The sequence below is a fragment of the Cyclopterus lumpus genome, chromosome 23, assembly GCF_009769545.1.
Source record: "Cyclopterus lumpus isolate fCycLum1 chromosome 23, fCycLum1.pri, whole genome shotgun sequence".
NCBI lineage: Eukaryota > Metazoa > Chordata > Actinopteri > Perciformes > Cyclopteridae > Cyclopterus > Cyclopterus lumpus.
The window spans coordinates 1893602-1908307 of record NC_046988.1 but is presented as its reverse complement, the minus strand read 5'-3'; the positions used below and the strand labels follow the sequence as shown (position 1 = coordinate 1908307).

Genomic DNA, 14706 nt, shown 5'->3' with positions numbered 1-14706 from the left:
TCAAAGGTTTTGGGGTAACTGGATCCGTTTGCTTGAATGACTTGAGAAGTATTTGTTTAGTATTAGTATTTATTAGTATTGGCGGAGTGAGTCCATGCAAAGTTGTAAAGAAATGGATAGATCAGTGCTGCTCTGCTCTGGTTGGTGTAACGCTGAAGGGAGAGTCAAAGACAGCTCAATGTATTAAAAAGACACTTTATTCCTGTAAATATGATTCTTTAGGAGAGGATGGATCATGAGTTGATGGGGCCTCATGAACAGACATGTACAATGTAGAAACTGTTCGGGGGTTCGATCCCCGGCTCCATGTCCATGTGTCCTTGTGCAACACACTCAACCCCAACATTGCTCCTGTAGCTGTCATCAGTGTGTGAATGGGTGAATGATGTCATGTGATGTTAAAGAGCTTCGAGTGGTCGGAAGACTAGAGAAGCTCTATACAAGTACAGGTCATTTACCAATGAAAAGCTATCATTTTGAAGCGCTTTCAGCCACGCTCGAGGGTTGGTAATATCGGCTCTTCCAGACTGAAATATCTCAGCAACTGTTGGATGGATTACAATCATATCAGGTACAGATGTCCATGCATGGGTGACTCATAATGGCTTTGGTACCACCATGAAGTTGACTTTTTTGGTTTTGGGATTCGATGTCCCTCTTAGAATGAATTTTGAGAACTTTGGTGAGCCCATGACTGAATATGTTGCTATAGCTGCTATAAGGTCAACGTTTACATTAGTCATTTATGAAAACTACTCCTATCATGTTTTTAGGTCACAAAGATGGTGAACATGCTAAACATCAGCATGTTAGCATTGTAATTGTGAGCATGTGAAGTCCAGCCTCACATCAGGACTGTTTGTCCCCGGTGCCGACATTTGGATATGACCTAAAGAAATGTATACCGTACCCTGTGGTTCATGCGACTCCGTATGAGGGCCATTGTATGTACAAATAAATAAATACGGAGATGGAGGAAGGTGATAATATTCTGAGAAAGAAATTGGATATTCTCAAAGTGGTCATTTTACAGGAAGAATCTCAAAAATGTATACGCATAATACTTAAAGATTCTCTGAGATTAAATGTCACAAATGTACATGAAAAAAACTCTGGGAGTATTTGTCTCACATATTTTATGACTTTAATTTAGGCAAATTTATGAGTTGTCTTCTCGTAAATGTGTAGTTTTTTTCTTCAGCCTAAACTCAGAGAATATCCAAGTTTATGTTCTTGTAAATTTATAACTTTAAGGCCCCTCCGCTCCTTTTTTTTTAACCATCAATGGACCCAATGTGACCCCCCCATCCCCACCCCCCCCACACACACACACACACACACTACTTCCAAGACTGTAAAAGGGTTTGATCCTTTTGAACATGAAGCTACTCTTTGCTGTCGACTCAGCGCCTCCTAAAAAGTGATCCCCCTTGTGCGTGACCCTGTGACAGGCTCTCTGGATCACAAGGAGACGTGGGATCCGAGGGCACTTACATCATGCCTCTGGCTCGGCCGGTCGCCCTCCACACCCACAGTGGCCTTGGATTTCTTTAAATCGTTTGACCCCACTACCCGAGCATCCCCGACCCATTACGCCTGTCGCATTTAATTTATGGCCTCAGTCTGAGGGAGCAGTGATCCCGAGGTGAGGAGGCCTACTTATTCCCCCTCCACTCACACACACATGCATTCTCTAGGCACAATGCTCACATGCAAGCGGCGGTGAATGGGGACAGTGTGGCGTTGAAGTTGAAAGACGGGATGACAGGACAGTCATTTGTCATCTTTTTGCGATGATATAAAAGAAGAAGGCAAGAAGGCTGAGACTGACGGGGAGATCTAATCCAGGGAGAGGCTGCAGCGGAGTGACCCCTCCTTTATCCTCCCCCTCTCCTCTCTGGGCGCTCCTCACAGCGTCGGTGTGGTGAGGGCGCGCTAGGAGTTAGAGGATTCTCTGTGGAGACTTTGGAGAAAGAGGTAAAAGAGATGCAGAAATAGAAGCGTGTTTGCTCACTGGAAACCCTGTGAACCAGCATGTGGATATATCTCGCTCTATTTCTCAAAGTTTTGGGACAGAAATCAGGGGACAGCCATTGAGATTTCTATCTTTTTGGATTGAGGCCATGAGACCACAGATTAAAAATGATTTATCAAATTTCATTGACAAATGTCCCTTTGTTAATGGCAACAAATATTTTAAATTCCTTTTTTTAATGCTAAAATTATTTAACCATATATGTATGTAATAAAAATCTATATTTTAGCTAAATCAAAGTAATTACTGAGACAAAATTCCAGCTCCTGTAAAAGGGATGTTCACGATAAACAAGCAGCTTGCGGTATATTCCCATTGCCCTGCTCTGGCAAGCTGTTCTGAGCCTTTAACCGCCACCACGCAGCCCCCACCCCGTCCAGAGATCCTCAATCGGACACTTGTCTCCTGCACAGGAATAGCAGCAGCATCCCGGTGTCCCACAGGAATCTCCATGCGCATGTTTTTTTCCATCTTCCCGGCCGTGGCCCGTTTCTTCATTTTGTCTCCTTTTATTCAACCTCTTTATGTCGTCCTCCGAGGGTTCCGCCTGGAGCCAGATCAGGACCTTAAACACTTTGTTTAAAGAAAGTGGATCAATCTGACAACATATATGGACAGTCATACAGACAGACTATACCATATGATGATACAACTGATTTACTTTTCCTTAAGTAGGGTTTTTTTTAAGGCAGGACATTTTGCATTTGGTACTTTTACTCAAACGAAGGAATCACCCCAAAATGATCATTTATACATCTATTACTGTGCTACCTTGAATTCTTGGATAAAACACTATTTTCCTTGCATACCTCACAGAGAAAAGTCTTATGAATTGAAGTAAATGTTTGCCGCTATTTAACAACATAAAAACGTTATTAATCCAAGTCTCATTTATCCACTCGTGTGCTCACAACTTCCCGAACACATGCATATTTAGCAAAAACAAAGAGATGCTATCAGTCTCAAGTCTTTAAGCTTGAGTCTAAATCAAGTCTCAAGTTTTTGAGTTGGAGTCTAAATCAAGTCTTTGAGCTTGAGTCAAGTCTCACGTTTTTAAACTTGAGTCTAAGTCAAGTCTCAAGTCTTTGAGCTGGAGTCTAAATCAAGTCTCAAGTTTTTGAGCTAGAGTCAAATCTCAAGTCATTGGGCTTGAGTTAAGTCTCAAGTCTTTGAGCTAGTCTAAGTCAAGTCTCAAGTATTTGAGCTGGAGTCTAAATCAAGTCTCAAGTCTTTGAGCTCGAGTTAAGTCTCAAGTCTTTGAGCAGTCTAAATAAAGTTGTTGAGCTTGAGTCAAGTCTCAAGTCTTTAAGCTTGAGTCTAAGTCAAGTCTCAAGTCTTTGAGTTCGAGTTAAGTCTCAAATCGTTGAGCTAGAGTCTAAATCAATTCGTCAAGTCTTTGAGCTCGGGTCAAGTCTCAAGTCTTTGCGCTCGAGTCTAAGTCAAGTTTAAAGTCTTGGAGCTAGAGTCAAGTCTTGAGTCTTTTAGTTAAAGTTCAAGTTAACTCTCATATCTTTGAGGGGCAAAGTCCAAGTCAAATCGCAAGTCTTTAAGTCTCAAAGTCAAGACTCATGTCATTGAGGTCCAAGTCCTTTTAGGGTAAAACTCGGCGATGTGACCTCATCACGTTCATCTCCACCCTGTGTTGAGCTTTAGAACACAATTGAGCGTTGCTGTTTGGCAGGAAGTGTAAAAGAAGATAAGCCTTTATTGATCCCCAGAGATCGTCTGCTTTTAATCTCCTCATGACGGGCCATATTTACCATAACTGCAACAGGAGTTTTGGGAAACAACAAGCTTCTCAAATTATAGTCTGATAGATACAAATGATCTCTCACGCAACTGTTTTGTCTGTGAGAAGGTTGCTTTGCGTATGGTAAGTGTCCTCTCACGGCTCATTTCTTTCTCCCTGACACTGGCTTGGAGGGTAATAAAGCCTAGCAACAATTGTTTGTTCCATTATGGTGTGTTTCCACTCTGTTGTGCCGCACGGCTCTGTCTGAAGCACATCCAGGCGAGAACCTGGAAGACTCTGGCCCGAAAGCTCCCCATCTCGAGAATGGGGAAACAGCTCTTGCAGCAGTGGTGATGTGGGAGGGCCATGACCACATGGGTCAGGTATGGCTCACAGGCCAACGGTGACATGTAGAATGGAGAAGCTCGGTCCCAGTTTGGGAAATTTGAGGATCTCTAAAAGGGAGAATCTGGCTTGTCAGTGAACGTCTTGGGTTACCTGAGAAGGGATATAAATGTGTGCTGAGTTTGTGCCATCAATATTATAAAATGTAAAACAGCAAACGTCTCATTTAAAGAAACTCTTGCATGTGATTTGCAGCAACAGTGCAGAGGTTTGATTAGTTGCTGTATTACATATCAAATGATTTCCTGTAAGTCGACCGGGTCCGTCTGATTTATTAATTGTGCTTTTTAAACCAACGTGGCCCCCGCCAAAACAGAGCGAAAACAATACGCTTGTAAATTCTTCTCTGAGCTCAGCACCAATTTCCTGGCAAAAGTTGGAGTTGGCAGTAAGCGGGGAATTTTAAACACCATCTCATGCGGACGCCATGCCTGGCGCTCCAAGAGAATGTTTGGTCGCAGGAGTCTCTGTGAACTGTGGAGCAGGACGACTGTGGGCAAGAAGTAGAAGCCAATTTGAACCAACAAACTATTTATAAAGAATCTTAACGCTGTGGAAGACACAGTTTGAAACGTCTGAATATGAGCACGGCTCCAGGTGGAGAAACGGCTGGCAGCTCCTGGAAGGCTTGATGCAGGATGTAATGGGAGGGATGACCGTTAACAGGAGGTAATGGACGGAGTTTACAGCTGCTAACTCTCGTACCTTTGAGGCTGAAAATAACATGAACTATTTTCATGATGTGTTTAATCTGGAGATTTCTTTCTTGATTGCTCAATTTATTCAATTGTAAAAAGAAATACCAAAAGTCTACGGTGTAGTCTTCAGATTCCTGGTTTTATCCAGGAAACCCGAGGGTATTCAGTTTATAGGCATGTAAGAAAAAGAAAAGCAGCAAATATTCACCTTAGAGAAGCTGTATGTAGCGGTGTCACAATATAATGACAGTACTTAAATACTAACTTTTAAAAGTGGTTGCCATATGTAGTCACCTTATATTTAGAGTAATTACTATACTATGCAGCTTATTGATGCAAATGTGACACTTGATGTCACATGTTGAACATCCAGCTCAAAGCTACCAGGAGGCCCCGCCTCCCAAGACTGCACCCAGTGAAACCAGAGAAACCTTTCACCCCGCAGTGAAACCACTTCATTTGCTTTTATATTTCAAATAGATGAGTAACATGCAGCCTTCCGCTTCTGACTGTAACGGCAATATTTCAATTTCACTAATGCATTAAATATCAAATATACAGTATATTTATTTTTGGGTCCATGTTTTGCCTTTTGCTATTCCTATTTGTATAAGGTCAAAATGGTTGCCAGTGGCAATCTGGCCTCTTAACTCATTGAGCACATAGAGTTATGGTTACAGACAAAACTCACAATAAACAAAGTCAAAGATGAATTTGACTGATGGCGTTATACATTGTTTTCAAATACATAATATCGTTATTGTGAAATCTTTGGTCCACGATAATCCTGTAGTGAAAATCTGATATCTCACTGGAACCAAAGAATGTTTGTCTTTTTGTAGATCATCTGGAAAATAATAGGAATATGTTTTTTCTTTGTATTTGATTAATGATATTTCATCATAAGTCATGCCTCAAGATCACATTTGTATTGTAATCACTAATGAGATGGCAGCACGCAAAACACTCCCATTGGTGTCCTCATTCAGTAACCCTTCACTTATATAGATTGATAAGCAGTTTATAAACGTTTAATAAATGGTTTACAACATACTATAATGCAGCAAAATATACAGAGACTTTAAAGCTTGTCAGGTTTCATGTTTTTATGAAGACAATATTTCATAATAAATCTCTAATATATATCTCTTCATATATTGTAAATCAATGCTAAATGGCAGGACATAAAGTAAAGTGTTGCCATTGTTTGAAATGATCACATAGCTCACACATGATATCTGTATACAGTGTGCTATGTGTTGAGAGAGAGGGAAGGCAAAGAGAGCAATGGATTGTGGGAGCACGGGATGAGGATGGGGGGGGGGGGGGGGGGGGGGGGTTGTGAACGTTGAGTGGAGAGAAAGAACAAAATAAACACAGAGGGACAAACCAATGGAAGCCGCACGCGTTTATTTGGAGTTGTGTGAGGAGAGGAAGCAGACTAAGACTGCTTCCACACACACACACAGACACACACACACACACACAGACATGTATTCGTGCACAAAAACTCGCACACCGAGGAATTCTCACTTTAAACAAACCAAAGCAGGAAATTGGAGGTACGGTGGAGCTTTTCAAATGACGGCCCGGGGGCATGTGGGAACTCTTAAGTACAGGGAGCTCTGTCTACCTGGCTGTTATCATCATCAATTACAAACACCATCAAAAGCCAGAAACACTTCACCTGTCACACACCCTAAGACCATACAGCTCTGTTAGATATACTGTAAACGCTCAGCAGTCGTTATTAAAGGAAGCCTAATGTGTGCCGCAGCGCGTCATTAGATGGAGCGCTCGGTGTTATTCTGTAGCGTGTCGTAGCCCCAATGCAAAGGCCATACAGGGGTAGTTTTTACCAAAGAATATGAGTAAAAACTACCCCTCCTGCCATGGCAGGGCCATGGCCCACAGAGGCATCGCGAAAGACCCAGGACCAGGCTTCAGACACAGCCAGGTCCAATGGACCCTATGAGACGTGAAGTCACCACGACTCCGGGGAGGAAGCAGAGTTAATAAGGTGCAATGGAGAGATGTAAATTCATCCATAAGGAGAGAGAGAAGAGGAGATAGGTGCTCAGTGTATCCTAAAACATCCCCCAGCAGCCTATAAGCCTATAGCAGCATATCAAGGGGCTGGACCAGGGCAAACCTGATTCAGCCCTAACTATAAGCACTATCAAACAGGAAAGTCTTAAGTCTACTCTTAAATGAGGTGACTGTGTCTGCCTCCCAGACTGAAAGTGGAAGCTGGTTCCATAAAAGAGGAGCTTGATAACTGAAGGCTCTTGCTCCTATCCTACTTTTTAGGACTCTAGGAACCACAAGTAGCCCCGCATTTAGTGAGCGCAGCTCTCTAGTGGGGCAATATGGTACTACAAGCTCCTTAAGATATGATGGTGCATCACCAATCAAGGCTTTGTAGGTGAGGAGAAGAATTTTAAATGTGATTCTTGATTTTACAGGGAGCCAGTGCAGAGCAGCTAATACAGGAGTAATGTGATCTCTTTTCTTAGTTTTTGTGAGTACACAAGCTGCAGCATTCTGGATCAACTGGAGGGATTTAAGAGAATTATTAGGGCAGCCTGATAATAAGGAGTTGCAGTAATCTAGTCTGGAAGTAACAAATGCTTGAACCAGCTTTTCTGCATCTTTTTGAGACAAGATGTGCCTGATTTTTGAAATGTTACGTAGATGAAAAAATGCAGTCCTTGAGATTTGCTTAACGTGGGAGTTAAAGGACAAGTCCTGATCAAAGATAACGCTGAGATTCTTTACAGTGGTGTTGGATGCCAGGGAAATGCCATCTACAGAAACCACATCACCAGATAATTGATCTCTGAGGTGTTCAGGGCCCAGTAAAATAACTTCAGTTTTGTCTGAGTTTAACATCAGGAAGTTGCAGGTCATCCATGTTTTTATGTCTTTAAGACATTCTTGAATTTTAGCGAGCTGGTTGGTCTCCTCTGGTTTGATCGATAGATATAATTGAGTATCATCTGCATAGCAATGAAAGTTTATGGAGTGTTTCCTGATAATATTACCCAAAGTAAGCATACATAAGGTAAATTGGTCCAAGCACAGAACCTTGTGGAACTCCGTGATTAACGTTGGTGGTCATTGAGGCTTCATCGTTTACAAATACAAATTGAGATCGATCTGATAAATAGGATTTAAACCAACTGAAATGCCAATCCACTAAATTGTGAATGATTCAGGCTGCTGAGCTGTGAGAAGAGGTTGTAAACATATAAATAGTTCAATATTGATAGCACGTGGAGCCTCCATTTTCTTTACAACATTGTAAACACTTAGAATATGTAGAATATGATATAATATGATTCCAGTGTTTTCCAATATTTGTAAAATAAATGATCAAAGAAACTTGTCTTATTTTATAATTTATGACATTCTCACAAACAGACATGTTTGAGTTATCTTTACTTCTAGCCATAATTGTGCTGTTTTTATATTGACAGTAGAGAAAAAAACGCCCAGAACCAGCTTGGGAAGTGGATGAAAAAACATGTTCAGTTTGACCTAAAGGTGATCAATAAACTGTATTTTCTGTCAGACTTCTGGGAAATATACAGCATGCAGTGAATGGAGCCAGTATGATCCCACAATGTGTGCCCTGGTCCCAGTGAGTGTCTCAGCACGGAGTGAACCCTTGAAGTGGAGTGGCCTCTGTTTGTGTTTTGTATTAACCCCCCCCCCCCCTACTCCAAAGGTCCTGGTGTTTGGAGGTGAAATCCTGGTGTGTGTGTGTGTGTGTGTGTCTGTGTGTGTGTGTGTGAGTGTGTGTGTGTCTCTCTCTCTCTCTGTGTGTGTGTGTCTTTGTGTGTCTTTGGATGCTGTGACTGTGTGACTGTGTGACTGTGGGGTCTTTTACATTTTTTGTTGTAGATGTGTGTGAGTGTCAATCCAGGCATGAACTGTCCTCGAAACACACACACACACACACACACTAGGTCATCATGGCATGCTCGAGGTGCTGAAAGTGACACATTTTATAAATACTTTATTTAAATATTATTCTGGCATGTGATTTTAACTTTAAAAACAAGCTCTTAAAATTGAGCAATCTCTCTCTCTCTCTTTGAGGTAAAGACAAGTTACCTGGGAGCGGAAGGTGGAATCCCCCCCCACCCCACCCCCACCACCACCACCACCATGCTATATTTTTAGGCTAGAGTTGATCTGTGGTCAGTGGAAATGTTTCATACGTGGGCGTGGTAGCTGACCTGGTGTGGAGCTGCTGCTCAGTAGCAAACACGGGCAGTGGACACACACACACACACACACACACACACACACACACACACACACACACACACACACACACACACACACACACACACACACACACACACACACACACACACACACACACACACACACACACACACACACACACACACACACACACACACACACACACGCGCGCACACACACAAGTAAAAGTCCTCCTGTCTCATCATTTCCCAGCCTTTTACAGGAAACTAACATCTGCCTCCAGCCGGAACAAGTCTGATACACACACGCTTTGTAGACCGACTGTTTCAGTTAACAAGGGCTGTGCGAATCAAACATTTCCCCCCAAAGTTCTTTCCTCTCTTTAACGTTAGCAGCTGCACTCTGTTAACATAACACACTGAACTCTGGTTCGCCTGCTCTCGCCTTCATGTAAACGCCGCCGCTTTGACGTTGTGGCCGAGGACACGAGTACTGACACCGCTGGAGCATTTAAAGACCCTGACCTGGGGTTGGAGCTCATTGGCTACCAATGAAACCTACTTTACGTGCCAACATGGTGCAATGTGGGCACGTGACACGTTCAATATGAATAAACAAGCCATATTGTGCAGCGGGGCTTTACTGCTGGAGGCTGGATCGACTGACGTTGGAGTCGACAAATAATGAGCGCTTCCAGACGACTTTGCAAGCAGCACTTTTGGGCTCCTTGTTGGTCGGGCTGGTTAGGTGTCGACATGAAGAGTGAGATTGGTTAGGGTTAGTGTAAGAATAGCAAGCCAATCAAAGGCAGAGTAGGGTGTGTCATGCTTTCGTCATAGTAGGATAAAAAAGGAGCCTAACAGCCACACGTAGAATGGACTCAGTTTTCAACACATTTCCTCCCGTCCAGTGAGCCATTGGTGCCCATTCATGTCAGTACATTGAGAAAACCAACTTCCAGGGACTTGAAACTTGATTGAGATCGCTAATCCATCACGGTGAGTTTGACTTCCAATTGTATCATTCCAATAAGATTTCTCAGATCTAAGGCAAAGTTAAGTTCTCCAGCCATGTGCCCATCGGGCAAGCACGTCAAATGGCATCACGAGATCCACCCGGGAACTGTAAATCCACACTAAAATGTGCTTCAAAGCCTGGGTCTCTTCCTGGGAGCTTGGGTAGTAATACATGGAATGTGTACTTTACAGCACTTACAGTATAAATTGGCGTACTAAAATTGCTGATGTTAATATTTCACTCAAATCACTGCTTCAGCCCCACAGAGCCACGAAGCAGAAATCAGCTAAAGTAAACTATGCAGACAATTCAACCGGTGGCTCAGTCGGACTGACCTCCATCCGTATTGAGTGCAAAAGATGGCCTTAAAGGGTAACTTCAGTGTTTTTCAACCTGGAACCTATTTTTCTGTTTTTGTTTCTAGGTGACTGATGGGGACAACCAGTTCAGGATGTAAAATACTCTTCCCCTTAATGTTACAGCTAAATGTCCTCGAACAATGCTGCGGTTCCCCAAACCACCAATATTCCGCCATGGTGGCTTTCTGCCTCCCTGCCCTTGTCCCTCAGTAATAACAGCCATGTGAAGGCAATTGAAATGCTTTGAATTTCGAATTAATCATATTTAAAGAAACGCCAACAAGCCCCCCCCCCCTTAAACCAGGATAGGTGGAGCTATCACTCTATTAATGTAAAGAATATGAAAGGTGAGGTCAAATATTTCAGCTTCGTCTTTTAAACCAATATGATTTATGGCAAGAATTCCTGGGCGATAAGTTCCAGGTAGTTTAAGTGGTAATTTCTTGAGCTCTTTAAAATTACTGTAAATAAAAGGATGAAACTGACAAGCCAGTTTGGTAGCAGTTGTTAGTGTTCCTTTAAATTAGGACCACATTTCCCATACACCCTGTTGCTTCCGGTCCCGAAAGGGGATTTTACTACTTGCCCCCTCTCTCTGTTATTGCTTTGGTTTTTTTGGGATTCGCTGAAGCGGAAAGTAAACACGGTATTTTTGCTCTTTCACAACCGTGAGTTGTGTTTGCTCTGGAACAACAGGACCCTCATTGGACTGGTTCCCCTCCCAATCGCACTACGCTAAACAGGGAAGCCGACAGTACCCCAGCCCGGTGTCACAATACTCATAAGTTAAAATGAAAGTCATACATTGATGCTAAAGACCACAGTGATGCGTGTGGAGTTGGAGTTTGGAGTGACATGCAGGAAGAGAAAGTAAAAGAATGAGGGAGAGGTGTGTGTGTGTGTGTGTGTGTGTGTGTGTGTGTGTGTGTGTGTGTGTGTGTGTGTGTGTGTGTGTGTGTGTGTGTGTGTGTGTGTGTGTGTGTGTGTGTGTGTGTGTGTGTGTGTGTGTGTGTGTGTGTGTGTGTGTGTGTGTGTGTGTGTGTGTGTGTGTGTGTGTGTGTGTGTGTGTGTGTGTGTGTGTGTGTGTGTGTGTGTGTGTGTGTGTGTGTGTGTGTGTGTGTGTGTGTGTGTGTGTGTGTGTGTGTGTGTGTGTGTGTGTGTGTGTGTGTGTGTGTGTGTGTGTGTGTGTGTGTGTGTGTGTGTGTGTGTGTGTGTGTGTGTGTGTGTGTGTGTGTGTGTGTGTGTGTGTGTGTGTGTGTGTGTGTGTGTGTGTGTGTGTGTGTGTGTGTGTGTGTGTGTGTGTGTGTGTGTGTGTGTGTGTGTGTGTGTGTGTGTGTGTGTGTGTGTGTGTGTGTGTGTGTGTGTGTGTGTGTGTGTGTGTGTGTGTGTGTGTGTGTGTGTGTGTGTGTGTGTGTGTGTGTGTGTGTGTGTGTGTGTGTGTGTGTGTGTGTGTGAGAGATCGACAGATTTAAATCAAAACGGCACTTACAAGAGCAGAGATGGAAAAGAGGAGGGAGGGAGACGTTTTCCATCTTCTTTTCTTGTCTGATGGGCTTGTCATTTACTTAATACTTGTAAAGAATATGTTGTCACACTTCATTCAGTATAGTTAAGCTATTCAGAATAGCGTAATTTCCTCGGCGTCCGATTTAAATATCAGCCTTTCAGAAATGACACAGAAGAGAACCGTTCAGAAGGGCAGACACGGATATCTTCGCTGACAGCAACAGGTTGATGGAAACATCACAAAGCCGTGACGTACCAGTGTTGTTCTTTCCAGAGGAAGCAGTAACGGCAGTATAAATAGTTCCTGTTTGGTGGACCGCCTGAGGCTAAATTAAAAGCTTCTTTTAAAAGAGGGCCTTTTAAGTGGCGTTCTTTATGTGTGGCTTGCAATTCATACATGTGTGCGTCATTAGCTGGTGTGCACATAGATAACACACGCACGCACACACACACACACACACACACAGATGCTCTTTTTATTGTGAGTTCAGTGTCCTTCTTTTCTTCTGTTCTGGTCACATACACACGAGGCAGTAGCTGCAGGAACACGGCGGCGTCCACTCGATTGACCTTTATCTAAGCCACGCCCCCCGTTGCTACAGGGAGCCCACACTGTCACTAGCTGCACCGCCTGAAGAAACGTTAGCTCACTGGTTGAGAAACAACAAGCGATGTCTGTTGGCTGCTGACTGAGTTGAAACCTCCCCTCCGGTTGTCGCTGAAGACCAGACAGAACCTGTGTTCCTCTCCGGCCGCATACTCACCTCCACGTTACCGTTTACAGCCTGCTTCCCCACGGCAGGAGAGGCGTGGCAGCGCTGCCTCGTCACTCTGTCCTCCCGTGTGTGACGTGGATCCGAAGACTATTATCTTCAGATCTGTGCGCACGTTTGAGGTTAGAGAGACGGACTTGTGTAAATTCCTGAGCTCGATTCGGATTCAAAAACTTCTAAATAAGTCTAAATTGGTTGTGGCTGCAATTTTGGCACGATGTGTTAAATTGGCATGATCACGTGCGATCTGTGCATGGGCACATGAAGCGTTGTGTTTTATCACAGCAGGTGTGTGCATTGAACGTGTCAGCATGGCATCAAAGTACTGCACATTCAGGAGTTGAGAGCTAGTAAACGAGAGAGCATAATGCCTGTTATATTCATTTGTGTGTATTTGGTATTCTCAATTCACATTTCCAATGTTGCGACATGTTCAAAAGTTAACATCACACTTTCTTCACAGTTGATTGAAAGTGTGAAATGTCTCTCTGTCTCCCCGGTGAGGAGATCAGGCTGTGAGACTGGCGTTCAGCATCACCTCATTCCTCATCAGCCTCAGAGGGAAATGGGAGGAGGCTCTAAATTATCCTATTCTGTCTCCATCTCTCTCTCCGTCTACCTTCCTCTTGCACATTCCTCTTCTCTTTCTTCACTTTCTCTCTCTCTCTCTCTATCCGTCTCTGTCTTTCACTTCATTCCTCTTCTTTTTTTCCTATCTCAGAATTATACTCTGCCAGCAAGACTTTTGGGGCTTTGGGGTGTAACACTGCAAGAGTCAGGTTGTCATAACACGGCTGTGATATGCTTGGACCTCATCTGGAGTCAGAGTTCCTGAAAGAGAGAGATGTGTGGAGAGGTGGATGAAGGAAGGCAGGGAACGTGAAAAAGAGAGAGAGAGAGAGACAGACAGGAGGATAATAAAAGAGACAGAGGAGAGACTGTGTGAGACGGACTGTGTCCTCGAGGCTCTCGCTGGGCCGTGAAGACGTGGACCTGTGTTTTATCTGGACCTGCTGGGCTCCCGGTGAGGAGCCTCAGTAGCTGTGAACCGGCTGGCCTCCCCAATCCAAACAGAGCTCCTCACCAAGCTGGAAGGAAGGAGCAGCAACCTTCTTTCCACCTTGTCCTTGCCTACTGAAGAATTGCCGTGAAAAGTGACGTACACACCACTCTATTGCAGAGGAGCGTGCACCTGTTTGCACTCCAGAGCTAAAACGTCTCAAATCACAAATACGACCAGTTTTAAAAAACATTTCAGTTCCTTTCAGAAAATCAATTTACACAGACATTTTATCAGCCTCTATGTTTTTCGCATCATGCGACAACATATATAATATAAGGTGTTGAACCAATAACAATATCATTTAAAACCGACCCAGCGTTCCCTGCAAATAAATGGGAGTCTTTGCAAAGTGATTATTGATCAGTCAAAATGTACAGATGTCACACGTGACTCGACTGTTTTTAGTTTGAAACTTGACAAAAGTGTCTTCTATGTGAAACTGACAAAACACACTGTTCATAGTGTCTCTTGCTCATGTGTCACAGTTTTTACCTGAATATCCATGTGGTAATATATCTCTATATGAATAAATAAAATTGGCCTCATCTTGACCGTAAGGGAGCCAGGAGGGACAATGGAGAGAGGGAAACACCCCTTTTCTAAAAGCTCTGGTAAAACCCGGGGTTTGATTGTGTAACACCTGCATGGTTGTTGTTCGGTCTCCAGATCTTAATTCATTTAATATTCATGTAACAAGTGGACAGAATGTTTTTTTTACACTGGTGATCCTGTAGTGCTCGGCTATATTGGTGTTTGGAAGTAAAAACATCAAATCATTTGGCCCTAACCCTAAAACTATTTTATTTATCCATCAATTTTTGCGATTGTCTGAACAGGACCAGCATTTTCTTGACGTTAAAGTCCGTCGCACGTAAGTAGTGA

The 14706-nt window shown here is 43.3% G+C and overlaps 1 protein-coding gene across 2 annotated transcripts in view; it reads left to right on the top strand.

The window, feature by feature from the left end:
* Nucleotides 1–14706, top strand: part of scube1 (signal peptide, CUB domain, EGF-like 1) — an 89631-nt gene that overhangs the window by 29314 nt on the left and 45611 nt on the right. The window lies entirely within an intron of this gene.